Here is a 15,604-nt window from a genome sequence, read left to right on the forward strand (position 1 = left end):
CCAGGTTCCTGCCCCCAGCCTCTCTTCTCAGATAAAATCAGCATTGCTCATCAGCAGAGATACAGTTCCATCCATGTGACTAGACTTAGCCAGCCTGCAGTTTTTCAATTTATGGGAGTATGTTTCCAAAATGCATTATTTAAAAATCCGTTATAATTTAGAAAGTTTCAAAATATACAGAAGGAGAGAGAACTTTCTAATGAACCAACTCCATGTACTCATCATTCAGCTTCAACAGTTTTCAATTCCTGGTAGATCTTGTTTTATCTCTACCCTACCACACCCACTGGCCTATTTAAAAATAAATCTCAGATGCCACATAATTTTATCTGTATTTTCATACGTGTCTCTTAAAAAGTGGGTATTGTTATTTCAAAAATATAGCTATAATATAATTATCACACGTAAAAATAAAAACCCTGAATATTTCCTTAATATCCTCCAATATCCAGACAGTTTTTATGAATTTGGATCCAAAAAGGAATATATTCATGCCATTGGTTGTTATGTCTCTTAATCTCTCTCTTTTAAAAAAATACAAGTATATATTATGGAAAAACTTCAAAGTAAGCAGAACAATATATTGTAGTAAACACTCAAGTTCACAATGATCAACAGTCTGTCATTCTTTATCAGCTATACTGCCACCTACTCCCCAACTTTCATTGCATTGTCTTTAAAGTCTTTTGAGGTAAAATGTACATATATTTAAATGTACAAATCTTAGCTGTACAGCTTTTAAAAAATATATTTTATTGATTTTTTACAGAGAGGAAGGGAGCGGGATAGTCAGAAACATTGATGAGAGAGAAACACCTATCAGCTGCCTCCTACACATTCCCCACTGGGTATGTGCCCGCAACCAAGATTCAGCTGCCTCCTGCACATTCCCTATTGGCATGTGCCAACAACCAAGGAACATGCCCCCGACCGGAGTCAAACCTGGGACCCTTGAGTCCGCAGGCCGATGCTCTATCCACTGAGCCAAACCAGTCAGGGCTTAGCTGTACAATTTTCACAAATGAATGTACCAATGTAACCCACAACCCTATAATCACAAGGACATTTACATCTTCCTAAATGGTTGCCTCGTGCCTCTTTCCACTCACAGGATACCATTGCTTTGATTTTTTGTTTTATTTTTTATCTTAGATTAGTGCCTATTCCACAATTTTATACTCTCATATCAAGCTTCTCAGGATAAAGCCTGTGAAATGCATCCATGTTGTTGGATTAGTTTGCTTCTGATAATTGCTATCACTATTAAATATGTTTATTCGTTTTCCTGTGATGGACATTGGGTCAATGCAAGTTTTTGGTTATTGAGAATAAAGCTGCTGTGAACATTAATATAAGAACCTTTTAGAACATATGTTTCATTACTTTTGGATACCTTTCTAGGAATGGTGTTACTTAGTCAAAGAGTAGGTTGAGGTTTAACTTTATAAGAAACTTTTCCAAAGTAGTTTTACTATTTTACATTCTCACTAGTAAGGTATGGAATTGCTGCATATTCTTGCCAACATTTGGTATTGTTAGTGCTTAGTTCTCTTTTAAGCTTCGAGTCGTGTATGTGTATGTGTGAGGGGAGAGGGAGTCTGGGGGAGGTTATTCAGTAGAATTTCTTATCTGGATTTTGCTGATTGCATCCACATATGTTTCACATATTCCCCTTTCCTTTGAATTTCCTGTAAATTAATAGTTAAGTCTAGAAGCATAATCAGATTAAAGGTCAGTTTTGGCAAGACCATTTCAAAGGCAGTGTTGTGCACTTCCATTAGAAGATTCACAGTGATTTGTGTTCTTTTATTTGCCAGTATGACTTTGTGGTAGGTTTCCAGAAATACGATTGTTAGATCAAAAGGTAAATGTATATATAATGACACTAGATTTAATTTATAGGATTTTAGGGGCTCCTCCTATATATAATAAAGATGTAATATGCAAATGGTCATTACGCCGTGAAGCATAACAACCGACTGTGTGTAATGACCGGATCACGGATCAGCAGGAAGGTGGGGAAGTGAGCTACAAGAAGGTGGTGGAGAGCTGCAGCAGGGTGGGGCAGCGGGCAGATTGCTACTGGAGGGAAGCAGCGAGCTACTGGCAAGCTAATGGCACACAGATTTGTGAACAAGGCTACTAGATTTAACTATCACGTTATTTAAGGCAGTATTAGCTAGTTGCAGTAATTTTGCTACATGGAAATGCACACACACACATGCCCAGTCAAATCTCATTATTTGTGGTAGTTAGATTCTATAACGTCATTGTGAACACTGAATTACAAATATTGAATCATTTCTCCTAGAGGAAATACAGGGGTAAGTTCCCAGGAGCATCTGGTTGTGACATTTTAGTTAACTGATCAATACATAACCTTGTTTCATGTGTATATATATTTAAGGACACCTTATGTAGACCCACAGTGTAGCTCAGTTGGTTGGAGCATCATCCGATACATCAGCAAGTGGTGGGTTTGATTCCCAATTAGGGCACATATTCAGGCTGTAGGTTTGATTCCCAGGGAAGGGCATGTTCAGGAGGCAACCAATCCATGTTTCTTTCTGGCATTGATGTTTCTCTCTCTCTCATAAGAAATAAATAAAGACACCTTATTTAACATAAATTGTTGATTCATTAACATTGCATTCACAAACAACAACACTATAACTCATGCCTGAATGAAGCTTATCTAAACACACTTCTCCGTAAAGCAAAAATCACAGTTTTCTTGCACTTCGGAACACTAGAAGCACCTCAGCATTATGTTTGTGGGCTCTTTTAAACAATAAAATCACCCACAAAGTGCACACAAAAAAATGGCACTAAATGGACCACCAAAAATGCTCTTATTTGCAGTCTGAGAGCTGAAACAAGAAGGCAGAGCACTAAGAATGAGACCATCAGGTGACTCAAATCTCAGCTCTTCTGTGCATATTCATGAATGACCTGCAAGTACAAGTATGGATTTGGGGGTTACAAATACATTTCAGTGAGTAGGCAAATTCACAAATATGTACTCCATGAATAATAAGGATCAACTTTATATATATATATATCATGGTTCTCATCTGTTCCCAATCCACACAAATTGGGCAACTAAAAAGAAGAATGAACTTTCTACTTTCAGCACACTTGATGGGACTATATTCCCATGAAACTTGGGTTTGGTGTGGTATTCTGCCTTCAAATATGTATAGACTTAAGGGTAATCCTAAGTTATTGAGTTCAGAGAGAACATATTCAGACTATAGGGAAGGAAAATTGGATATGTTAAACTTATTACTAAGTAAGAACCCTTCCGGGGGAAGGGGGAGGAACAATATGATATGTAGAAGTGAAAATTGATGAGGTCTAGAAACATAAGTACATATAAGTGTCTAAGAGAACTAATAATCTGACTAAAAAGAAAGAGAAGATTGAGGGCTGTGTATCTTAATAAAAGGCAAAGAATCCAGTTTTAAGATATTCCAGAGAATGGAAAATGAGAGACATATTACCTACCAAAGACGTCTGGTGACTAGAAAAACCAATTTACCTGAGAGCCGAGAAACAGAGGTGTGGTGCAAACACACAGAACAGACTTTGCCTCGCCACTGAAAAGGAAAACAATCCTGACTTGAAGGTGTATGTAATAAGATTAGACCAATTATCTCCAGAATATGGGTAAAAAGAATTGTCTCAACCTGGGTGTGAATCTTAGAGAACAATGTAAGAGTCTGAATAATTGAGCAATATCAAATTAGTGTAAGAAATAAGATGGCTTGTCATTTGAGACATCATGAAAGGACTGAGAGAGAATATACTAAGCAAAAACAAACAAACAAACAAACAAACAAACAACAAAAAACATTCAAAGAAAGACAAGTGTCACATGATCTCACTCATATGTGGACTCTAATGAACAAAATAAACTGACAAACAAAATAGAACCAGTGACATAGAAGAATGGGACAAATTGTGGAATCTCAGAGGGAAGGCAGGAGAGGATGGGTGGGTGGGAAGACATCAACAAAGAACTTGTATGCATACATGCATAACCTATGGACACAGAAAACAGGGTGGTGAAAGTCGGGAGCTGGGAGACAAGGTAGAAGGGGTCAATGGAGAAAAAAAGAACATATGTAATACTTTCAACAATAAAAATTAAAAAAAAAAGAGCTAAAAGAAAAAGAAAGAAAACTGAATGCCCATGATTTACATATTGACATAGATTTGATGCCCGTTAAGACCTCTGTAAGTTATAGTCATACATTTTGCTTTATTACTAAGCAAATGCTGGAGTCAAGAACAGGGTGAGGAATACTTCTAGAGACACAGAAGACAAAGGACTATTCTCCAAATATTAGCATGGCAAGTACCTTTCCCACCTCCAACCCCTAGTATTATTCTCTGGGTGGCAACAATGGAAAAGATACTTCGGACTTTTGCTTCAGACTCACTCTTAAGTTTTCTTTCTAGGTCAGATATCCAGCATCAGATATTTCCTGGAGTCAAGTCTCAGAGACATTCTAGTGTTATCTTGGGACCCTTCGCCACAACCCTGTACCCTGATGCTGAGAGACTCCAGCCTCCTTCCCAGTCTCAACCGGGACTCCTTTAAATTCTTCTATACTTCTCTCTCCAAAGATACTCTCATAATAACATGTCCTAAACCATGGGTTGCTAGCCTGGGTTTCTTTTTGTATATTGGACATCTTGCTTGCACTCACTGGCTTCCCTCTGGATTTAAGAATTCCAAAGATTAGATCTAGGAAGTTAAAAAATACCCCTTGATATAGAGGACAAAAAGGTGCTGAAAAAAGCCCATTACTATCATAGATACCTACCCTTTATTGTCTGACTGTTCAGACTTAACCTTATTTAGGAAAACTAATTCTTATCTTCCAGAAGACAAGCATTCATGAAAACTCTGTCACTCCGAAGTAGCTTAACTGATTGTTAAGAATAAAAAGGAATTCAGCTGAAGCGGTTTGGCTCAGTGGTAGAGCGTCGGTCTGCGGACTGAAAGGTCCCAGGTTTGATTCCGGTCAAGGGCATGTACATTGGTTGCGGGCACATCCCCTGTAGGGGGTGTGCGGGAGGCAGCTGGTCGATGTTTCTCTCTCATCGACGTTTCTAGCTCTCTATCTCTCTCTCTTCCTCCTCTCTGTGAAATATCAATAAAATAAAAAAATAAAAAAAAGAATAAAAAGGAATTCAGTAAAACCATTGTCCTGATCACTTAAAGTAGTTGAATTGATATAAAATAAGAAAATAAGTCCTTTCATAATTTCAGGGTCAGTTTGAACTTTTGTTTATTCAATTTCTAAATTTCATTGTTCAATTAGAACCATATAATGCTACTTATGAGATTATTTTGCTATCCAAAACTATTTGTTGCTATTCACTGCTCAATCATAGCTATCTACCCTTATCTTTGACTCTCCAATTCCAAATTACTGCAGATAATTCAAATGGAGGAGTAGAGTGGGCTATGGGTTGCAGATAACTAGGTGACATGTAATAATAATGAAAGCGTCATATGCTAATTAGACTAGACAACCTTCCAGATGAAGCCAGGGCTGCGAGGGAAGCCTGGGTCCCGGGCGCCAGAGGGAAGCCCATGCCAGCAGCTGGGGAAATGAAGACCTGCTCTTGCATAAATTTCATGCACCGGGCCTCTAGTGTAATAATAAAATTAGAACAGGTCAAATTACTTTAAAGACATGTCCCAATGTAAAGTTCTGAGAGGTATCAAAGGTCCTGATTAGTGATCCTGTGGAGTGTTAAATTACAGTCAGATCTAAGCACGGGAATGGTCTTTAGCTGGCAGTTGCTGTTGCCTCTCACCTTCCTCCTTGAAAACATGCCTGCTATGTTGCAATTATTGAACAAATGCCAAATACAGTCTGGGATGTTCTGCTCTTGCCAGAAATTGCCCTCTCCCCGAGCTCTCATCGACTCCCTGGGAAAGCTTTCAAATTTCCAGCCTCTAGCGTGCTACACCTAAATCCTGGCCAACCAAACCTAACCAGCATGTGGTTCAAGTGGTCCCTCAGATCACTTGGGTGACCAAAAATGTCCTAATATTTTTTAGGAAAACCTTACTTTTTATTTCAAATGACAGGTAGGTACATCAGAGAGTTTTGTAAAGGTGGATATCACACTCATTAAAAACTTAGCATTTAATTAATAAAGATGAACTGATTCGGGGTAGAGCTTTGGATTGGCTTCAGAAATTTTACAAAATATGATGAGTTGATAACAACATAGAGGGAGATCTACTCATGAAGATTCATTATGTCAGAGGTATTGAAGTTTTTTTTTTTCCTTCTAGTTTAAGGCTTCATATAGCACATATAGACTGCTTAATGTGTAAATTAGAGAAAGAGTGCGTCATATTATTAGGACAGCATTTCAATCACAGAAGAGAATGTATTTCTCCGTTTAAAAACATTTACTATAATTATATTTTCTAAGAAATCATTTATATATTGAATTAGTATGACAGGCCTTGTCAAAGCAACAATTGAGTAATTGGCTTAGAATAGTACTTTGCACACTTAGATGAGTCTCAGATAGTAGAGTCATTAAAAGAACATAATATCCTGTTTCCCCCCCCTTTACAGGAAAGAAAACATTTTAGCAATAGCAATGTGAAGACAGGATGTACCTAATTCTTGCTTATTAAAAAGAATGTTTAAAGGGAAGCTTATTTCCACCTGCTTGACTTCTCAGAAAAGACCAATCTTTTCATTTCCTTTCCTTTTCCTCCTTACAAAGTTTAATTGGTTCACAGGTCCCAGACCTCAGGGGACAATGCCATTTTTCATTTTCAATGTCACACATCCTGTGTATGCTAATACCCAGGCACACACAATAGTATGATGTTAGTGGCTCCTAAGACATACTTGTTTTGGTGTCATATTTGAGTTACATATCCTTTGTGATGTTATGACATACTTCTTATGTAGCAAATAAAGATTTGAAATTGTCTCCTTTTTTTTTTTAGATTAATGCATATAGTTGCACAAAAAAGTTACATATTAGTGTCATTATTACTCTCATATTGTGACCTTGAAGGTATTTTTAATGACAAGAGCATACACAGATATCAACTAGTAGAACTCTTTAAGACAGTCTACATACTCATATAGAATGTGTCTAAAAGCTGCCACAAGAAGCACAAAACTCAATTCATGTCAGAGGACTGGAAATGGGAGAGCATTTTTTGTCTGTATTTGAGTTCCTGGTGCTGTGTCTTTATATAACTAAGAAATGATGTGAATTCACATAATCATGGACAACAGCCAAATCTTCCACAAGGTGTTGTGAGTGTGCGTTATGTTCATGTGTAGATATATCGAAGTTTTCTATCTTTGTAATTCATAATTTTTTTTATGTCTAAACAGAAACAAATACAGTATAATGTTTGGTCATTATTTCTGATGTGTGTGATAATAATTTGCAGTGACCATTTAGACAGACTAAAAATATATGAATTAAATGTGGTTCTTCTAAAGGAATTCTTTTTTTTAACTCCTCTCCACCTTAAATATTATTTTTCTTTTGTGTTTATGTACACTTTAGAGCATGTACATGGTCAAATTTGTCTATTCCCATGTCTTCCACTACCATCCTTGTGTTGACTCTGACTTTTTAGATTTCTCTCTTGGGCTCCAGAGGAGGGCAAACATCTGCAGCTGGAGATCTCTTCATGAATGGGCCACAGACAATATGTTCAAAATGGAATTTACCGTATTTCCCTCCAGATTTATGAATGGAATACCTATAAATACAAAAAGATGAAACTATCCTCTGAGCCACGCTTGATCTTTTACTTTTCCCTCATCATAACATTTAATTGATTTTTAAAATTTTCTCCGTTTTGACTCTTAATATCCCTGTAATATTATGTCCTCTTCTATCCATTCTCGCGGTCACTGCTGCTTGTCAACTCTGGCATTATTATTCTCTCTGGGATTGCTGTCACAGAATCCTAATGAATCTGCTTCTCTTCAGTTTCATCCCCATCTAATGTATTCTTCACCTGTTGCCAGAATGATCTTTCTATGAAGCAAATCCGATTATCTTATTCTCTGAATAAAATTTTGAATGCCTTCCCATTGCCTTTGGGAAGAAGTCCAAATTCCTTAGCACAGCATGCATGCTCTGTAGGATCTGGTCTCCACACCAAACCTCAGTGCTTGCTGCGTTCCTTTTGCATTATTTATTCCTACAGGCATTACAAACTTCCCTGAATGTACTCTCCTCAGATTCTCACTTGTTCTGTACGTGCCATCCTCCTGGATAACTCCTACTCATCCTTTAGAAGTCAGGTCCATGGCCGTCTTCTCCAAGAAACCTTCCCGGCAGGTGGCTATAATGAATGTGATGGTATGTTTTGGATCTTTTACCTCCTCAGAACTGAAACACACACTCATTCCACACCTGCTGAGAGTATGATAGGCCTTAGCTAAACTTCATTTTTAGAGATTGCCCTTTGCTGAAGAGAGCCACTTGTTTAAGATTATGCCTTCCATCACAGCTGAACTTCTTTTGGCCAGTTCAGCTTCTTTCACTTCCCCCTACAGGTGTTGATCCTGATAGCAAGCCTCCTGCACAAAAAGCTCAATCTTAGACTCTATTTCACAATGAACTGAATAGCAACATTGGTTAGGACCCTTATTACCACTTGCTTATTCCTGTAACTCTTATTCCATCACATCATAATTATCTTGTTTATTTGTGGGTCTGTGTCTAAATATAGTAACTTGAGAACAGGAATTTTCAATCTTGTCTTTTTTGTCTTCACTTCCTTTTTGTTTTCACTCATTAAATCTTTTTGAATAAATGAGTGTGTAATGATTGCATAAGAGATCACCATCTTTAAAAGCCTTGGGAACTTTTCTAAAACCAATTAAATCCTTTCTGAACCTTTTTTTCTCCTGGTATAGTCCCAGAAAATCTGGATGTCTTTCCCAAGATGTAGTATAGGTTTATTGCTGCTCCTGTTTCATGAAATTGTGAGAAGCCTGGATATGGAGGTCTGGAGACCTAGATTGAATTTTCATAGTCATTATAGTTGTGTAACTTTAGGCAAATCATATAATCTCTTCATGTCTTAGTTTTATCAGCTGGAAAATAGTAATATCTATCCCATAGATACTACTTGGTGGTAAATAAATGAAATACAGTAATGTCTGTGGGAAGTGATGGTTCATAGTAGATACTCAGTATATTTTATCTTCCCTTCTTTTCTGTTTGGGTTAAATTTACTCTTCTTATAATAATTTCCAAAGAAATAAATTGCGTAGATTGGTCCTATTGAGATTATTTCATTAACCCTCATTACCTCTCCCCCGCCCCCCACAACCAACTGACAAAAATCCATCATTATCTGCTACTGTTCTTATTTTAGAAGGTAAAAAAGAACTGTCAAAAGCATCTACTCAGCAACGCAAGTCCCTACTTGCTACAAGTTTTATTTTTTTGTGAGGTATCAAAAAATAAGTGGTAAGAGGTGTGTCTAAGAGTGAATCAAAGTGAATAAATGACATGAATGTAACAGTATTTGATGGGTTTCAGCGAAGCATAGTAGGGGCTAAAATGATTAGCATAAGGCACCCAGAAAAAGATAAAAAATGTGGTAGTAAGATATCCCTAACTTAGGTACCTGATTCACATGTATTTCTGGTTGTCTTCTTCTCAGTACTTGGAAAATCACATTTCACAGCTTCTTTGCAGTTAACCGTGTGCTAAGCTCCAGCCAATAGTTGGGAGTAGAAGTAATAAATCACATTGATAGAAGTGACAGTCTCCAGATTTGGAGGAGATTCTGCAAAAAGTGATTCATGTTGCCAGGACCGGTTTGGCTCAATGGATAGAGCGTCGGCTTGGGGACTGAAGGGTCCCGGGTTCGATTCCGGTCAAGGGCATGTACCTTGGTTGTGGGCATATCCCCAGTAGGGGGTGTGCAAGAGGCAGCTGATCGATGACTCTCTCTCATCGATGTTTCTAACTCTCTATCTCCCTCCCTTCCTCTCTGTATAAAATCAATAAAATATATATTAAAAAAAAAAAAGTGATTCATGTTACTTGTTGCCACCACAATACTTAGCCTTCAGTATTGTGCATTAAGGCTCAGAAGAACTCAAGATAAATCTGAATAAACAAAACATCTCAGGAATAACAGGAACCATAGCAGTTATCCCAGAAAATATAGCTGGATGGTTACTCAGGTCCCTTGCTGTGGATCTCTGCTGTCCTACCACTACAGGAAGTTAGCTTCTCCATTTGAATTAGCTTTTTTTTTTTCTCTTTCTTTTCTATATGTGTAGACTTCTGCTCTCACTTCCAATTGCCAGATGTCTTTCTCTGCTTCATTGCATATCGGCATAATTCATCTTTCAAAGAGATAAAACTTAGTTGGTCCAATTTGGACAAACATCAGAAAGTGCTCTTGAACCTGCTAGGTAGCTGACAAATTGTTTTTCCTTAAATTCAATGTCTACCCCGATCTAATTAGCAACAACAATGGGATTAGGTCATAAAATACAAAACAGGGCCACCCATGATTAAGGAAAAGCTTGGGGCTTTTCCTCACTGTGAGGAACTGTGGGCTGGTTAGATAGCACCTGTTAGATAGGTGCTCTAGATATTGTAGGCACCATATTGGCCTGTCCAGGAAACTGAGATACAGATCGTTGGGGTCAGGCTATTGCTCCCATCATTGTATTCACTGGGTATAGAACTAGTTGTACGAATGTCATGGCCTTGACCTAGAAATTGACCTGTGACTTCCAGGTTGAGACAAAATTTTCATTGAGCTTATACTTCCCTAGATGAAATAGTAAAAGTGGGTCAAATGCAGGAGATTTTTTCACCTTTTAAGTACCTGCTGATCGTAACTAGTTATTTGATTTTGAAAATATTTTTTAGTTGGTAAGATTCACAAAAGGCAATAGTTCTTTTAGGGAAGTGTAATAATCAGTAATTTAAATATGGGTTTGATGTTAAAATGTAAATTAGGGACTATAAATTAGGGACTTCACCCTGAGCATTTGGTTAACTTATTCATAAATATGAAATAAAAGCTTCCCTTTGCTTTTAACATCACCATTCTACCTGCCATAGTCTCTTACAAATCCTCTTTTTAAAGATATAGTACTCTATGGTTGGAATTTATTTATTTACCTTCTTGAAATATTTATTTCATTTTAAACTCCTTTCCTTAGCTCAGCCACTATTGCTTAACCTTCCCCTGAGGCACCATCTTATCTTCCATGTCAAATGGCTTCAACTCCCTAACTGCCTTCTCCTCCACTACCAATCAAAACCTGCATTGCCTCTGAGGTGATCTCAGTTAGGTTTAAGATAAAATAAGCCAATTAAATTCCTATAAACTAAACTAACACTTTCTAGTAAAGTGACGAAATAAAAACACAGAACACATTTTTTGATCAAATGTCTCTTCCTACTTCTCTTTATATTATCACAGTTAGGTTCTTTCAGCGCTCTTTTGACTCTACAAACAAAATAAGAGTTCTCCAACACTAGCTCATGGTCAGAGACAACGACACATGGTAGAGATGGTAGATTTAATATTTTTTGAAAACTATTACCACATTTCAAGTAACTTAGGAGGCTATCATTTACAAAATGTATCCCTATTTCAGGATGTTAAGCTGTGAAAAAGGTGTGCCATAGATGCCAGTGAAGTATGTGACGTTATATGGTAGACTTTGGGTAGTTGTATTGGGGGAAAGTGGCAGTGAGGGAGTGAAGTAAGCACTGAACTTTCAGTGAGACCAGGTTTGGCTTTCCATCCTACCCCTTTTAGTGGTGCCACCTTGGGCAAGGCATGTAAATTTTTTGAGCCTAAGCTTTCCCGTCTGAAAATGGGGTTAACTACAGGGTGGTTGGACGTTTTACATAGACATTGTCCATGGAAGGTCCTGACACATAAGCACCCTGTAGAATTAACGAGATTCTTATTGTGTCAAATGGATTGTTAGAGGATTGGAAAGAGCTCTCTGGTTGAGAGAGAAGAGCCTCAGCCTTGGAGGCCCAATCTTCTTTGCATTATTGTTGACTTGATAATGATTTGCTTGTTGTCCCTTTCTTCATTCGTTTCTTCACTCAGCATTATTTTTTGAGTGCCTATTTTTTCTCAGACAGTGAGGATTAAAAGGAGAATAGGACATGGTATTTCCATGGATCACAGAACTTTGTAGGGAAAGAAAGTTATGTAAGCAAATAATTGAGGAGTATGAAACTATTCTTTAATAATTTGGAACATTTCCATTGAAGAAAACAAGTTATATTTCCAATTTATTCTATGATTTATATAATGTTGTGGAAGCATGGGTGATCTAAACTAAAATCTATGACAAAGAAAACTGCCTTCTTCTTACTTTTCCTTCTTGTTAGAGTTGATTTTGGCATCAGGACACATTCTGTTTTTCTTCTGTTCTCACACTCTGCATCTGATAACTTGTCTGTTAAGCAAGTATGGGAAGTAGCTAAAGCTGGTTTGGCTCAGTGGATAGAGCGTCGGCCTGTGGACTGAAAGGTCCCAGGTTCGATTCCAGTCAGGGGCATGTACTTTGGTTGTGGGCACAACCCCAGTGGGGGATGTGCAGGAGGTATCTTATTGATGATTCGCTCTCATCAATGTTTCTAACTCTTTATCCCTATCTCTTCTTCTCTGTGAAAAATCAATAAAATATAATTTTTTAAAAAAGTTTGGCAAATAAATGGTCAAGAGGGAGAAGCAGGGGTTAGCATCAGGGAAGTGGTAATCACAGTCATGCCGGAGGCTACAAATGGGAAAACAACCTAGGAGGCCAGAGTTTGGGTGGGCAGAGAACTAATAAGGAAAAGAAGTGTGACAGGGAGTATCCTCAGTGGCCAGATTATTATGATCTCTGAATACATAATAATCTGGCCACTCAGTGTGTGTGTGTGTGTGTGTGTGTGTGTGTGTGTGTAAATTAGAGGCCTGGTGCATGAATTTGTGCATGGGTGGGTCCAGCCTGGCCAGGAGGAGGGAACATGGCTGGTTGGCTGGCCTGCCTGCTGGTCAAACTCCTGGTCAAGGGGACAATTTGCATATTAGTCTTTTATTATATAGTATATACACTAAATGGCCAGACTATTAATATTATGCATTCAGAGATCATAATAATCTGGCCACTGAGTGTATATAGGAAGAGGTATAGGAAGAGGACAACTGGTTATAAAAACAAGTATGGTGTGCCCTTGCCCTTTATAGCCTAACCCCTTGACTAGGGACTGTGACATCATGGAATTTAGAGGAAGGATGGGATGGTTTGTGGCAAGATTATTAAATCTCCTATCACTGTTCTCTTACAAAACCTGTTCTCCAGTACAGTCTTGCCCAAAATATACTGACCAACACTTAAAATGCAAGTCAGGAGCAGCGCAGGGGCAGTCATGTGGGATGGTGGTGAGGATGAGATGATTTGTCCTTACTCTAAATCAGGTATAATGTCCTCTCACCTCCATGCACATCAGGACATTTGAAGAGTTCCTTCTGTACCCTAGACAGGGTATTTTTAGGATGTTAGCTGCCTCATAATAGAAACTAAAACCCAACAAGATTTTAAATGAATTTCTGTGCTTCTTTGGTAGCTGCATATATTATACATAGTAAATATCTAGGGTAAATCAAGTAGTCACATGGGAAAATATTTCACACCTCTATTTTGGAATTTGCACAAAATTTGTCACATCCCTCATGTTGAATATCACAGTTAAATTGATTATCACCCCAGTTGAACATGATAATCTATAATTAATTATTAGTCATTGCTCTATTGCATACAGATTTTTTCACTCACGGAAAAAATCTGAATAAAGGTTGCTGAACTTGATAGTTATCACTGACTTATGCAAGGTTGTAAAAAAAATTGATTAACAAAGGCTAAAAGAGTGAATAATTTGAAAAGTTATTAGGTACTTTTAAAAAAAACTCTAATAAAATTTTATTTATTTATTTATTTATTTAAAATATATTTTTATTGATTTTTTTACAGAGAGGAAGGGAGAGAGGTAGAGAGCTAGAAACGTCGATGAGAGAGAAACACCGACCAGCTGCCTCTTGCACACACCCTACCGGGGATGTGCCCGCAACCAAGGTACATGCCCCCGACCGGAATCAAACCTGGGACCTTTTCAGGTTTTCACAGTACAGACTACCATTTTCCAAATTCAATTATTAAGAGTTCATAACTAATGGTGATATCATAAAAATAAATGAGATTTAATCCATGTGAAGAAAGCACTTATCAGTCCGCAGACCGACGCTCTACCACTGAGCCAAACCAGTTTCGGCTCTAATAAAATTTTAGATTCGGTTCCTAGTAAAAGGGCATTTGCTTCCTCAACAATTAAGCACTAGAACTTTGCAGTCCTCTGTGTATATGAACCATACTTAAAATTCCCCCTTGTGCTAAAAAGGAAGTACTAGCTGAGCAAATAGAGCTGGGAATGCCACTATGCCATGTAGTTCCAATTTCCTCCCTGCTTCCTTCTCACTCCTCATAGGCTTTTTTCTTGTTTCCTCCCTACTTATTTATAATCTTTAAGCCTTGCTTCTTTTCTTTTTCTTTATTTCTTATTCCCTGTCTGTCTTCAAGGCAAGGCTGTATAGTGGTTATTAAGAGCATGGACTCTGGAAGCAGATTAAAGTTTCCAATTCTTGCTTCACCAAGCAACGAGTGACCCGGGTAAACTACTTAATCTCCTCGTGAGTATCTGTTAAGATCCAATGAGGGAGCTGCACCGCTCTCGTGGGAGGCACTGGGGAAGTGAAGGTCTAAAGGGGGAATTGGAAGAGTAATGATGTCACCCATCAGTCCATCTGAGGAGGTGTGCATGTCCAATTGCAGAAATGGGATTATGTGTAGGTTGCTGGTGGAGAAATCTGTGGGGAGCTCTTGCCTAAGAAGTTCATATTCAAGCATCTAATGATGTGCATATGATCGGTGAGATGAGACGTTCCAAAAAGAGCAGGAGGTAGAGTGGAGGAGAGCAGACAACCATAGACAGCTGGAACCTACTGACACCTCTATGTCTGCCCATAACTGCATCTGTCCATGATGACCGTCAGAGAGTAATGGCTACTGCTTTAGTTCTGCCTTCCAAATCTCATCCAAATTCCTCTTTTAGCAAAATCAAGCCCAGAACCATACAGGGAAGAGAATTCTGAGGAACCCAGGCCTAGAGAAACCAGGTTTTCACAGTACAGACTACCATTTTTCAAATTCAATTATTAAGAGTTCATAACTAATGGTGATATCATAAAAATAAATGAGATTTAATCCATGTGAAGAAAGCATTTATCATAGGATCTGACACCTTGTAAGCATCTAAGAAATATTAATTGTCATTTTCTTTTGTTTTTTATCCATTTCCTTTGATGTAGCACATATCTACCTAAACACTATTACCAAATTTCTCAATGTCATTATCACTGTATCATCAATGTTCAGGATAATTAATAAATGAATGATGTGGGAGGTGTCACAATAAAATAGATATTATTTACTGAGTACTTGCTAGGTGACATACACTGTACCTTTATATGTATTAG

The sequence above is a fragment of the Pipistrellus hanaki genome (genome assembly GCF_964339955.1).
Source record: "Pipistrellus hanaki genome assembly, chromosome: 12".
NCBI classification, from domain to species: Eukaryota; Metazoa; Chordata; class Mammalia; order Chiroptera; family Vespertilionidae; genus Pipistrellus; species Pipistrellus hanaki.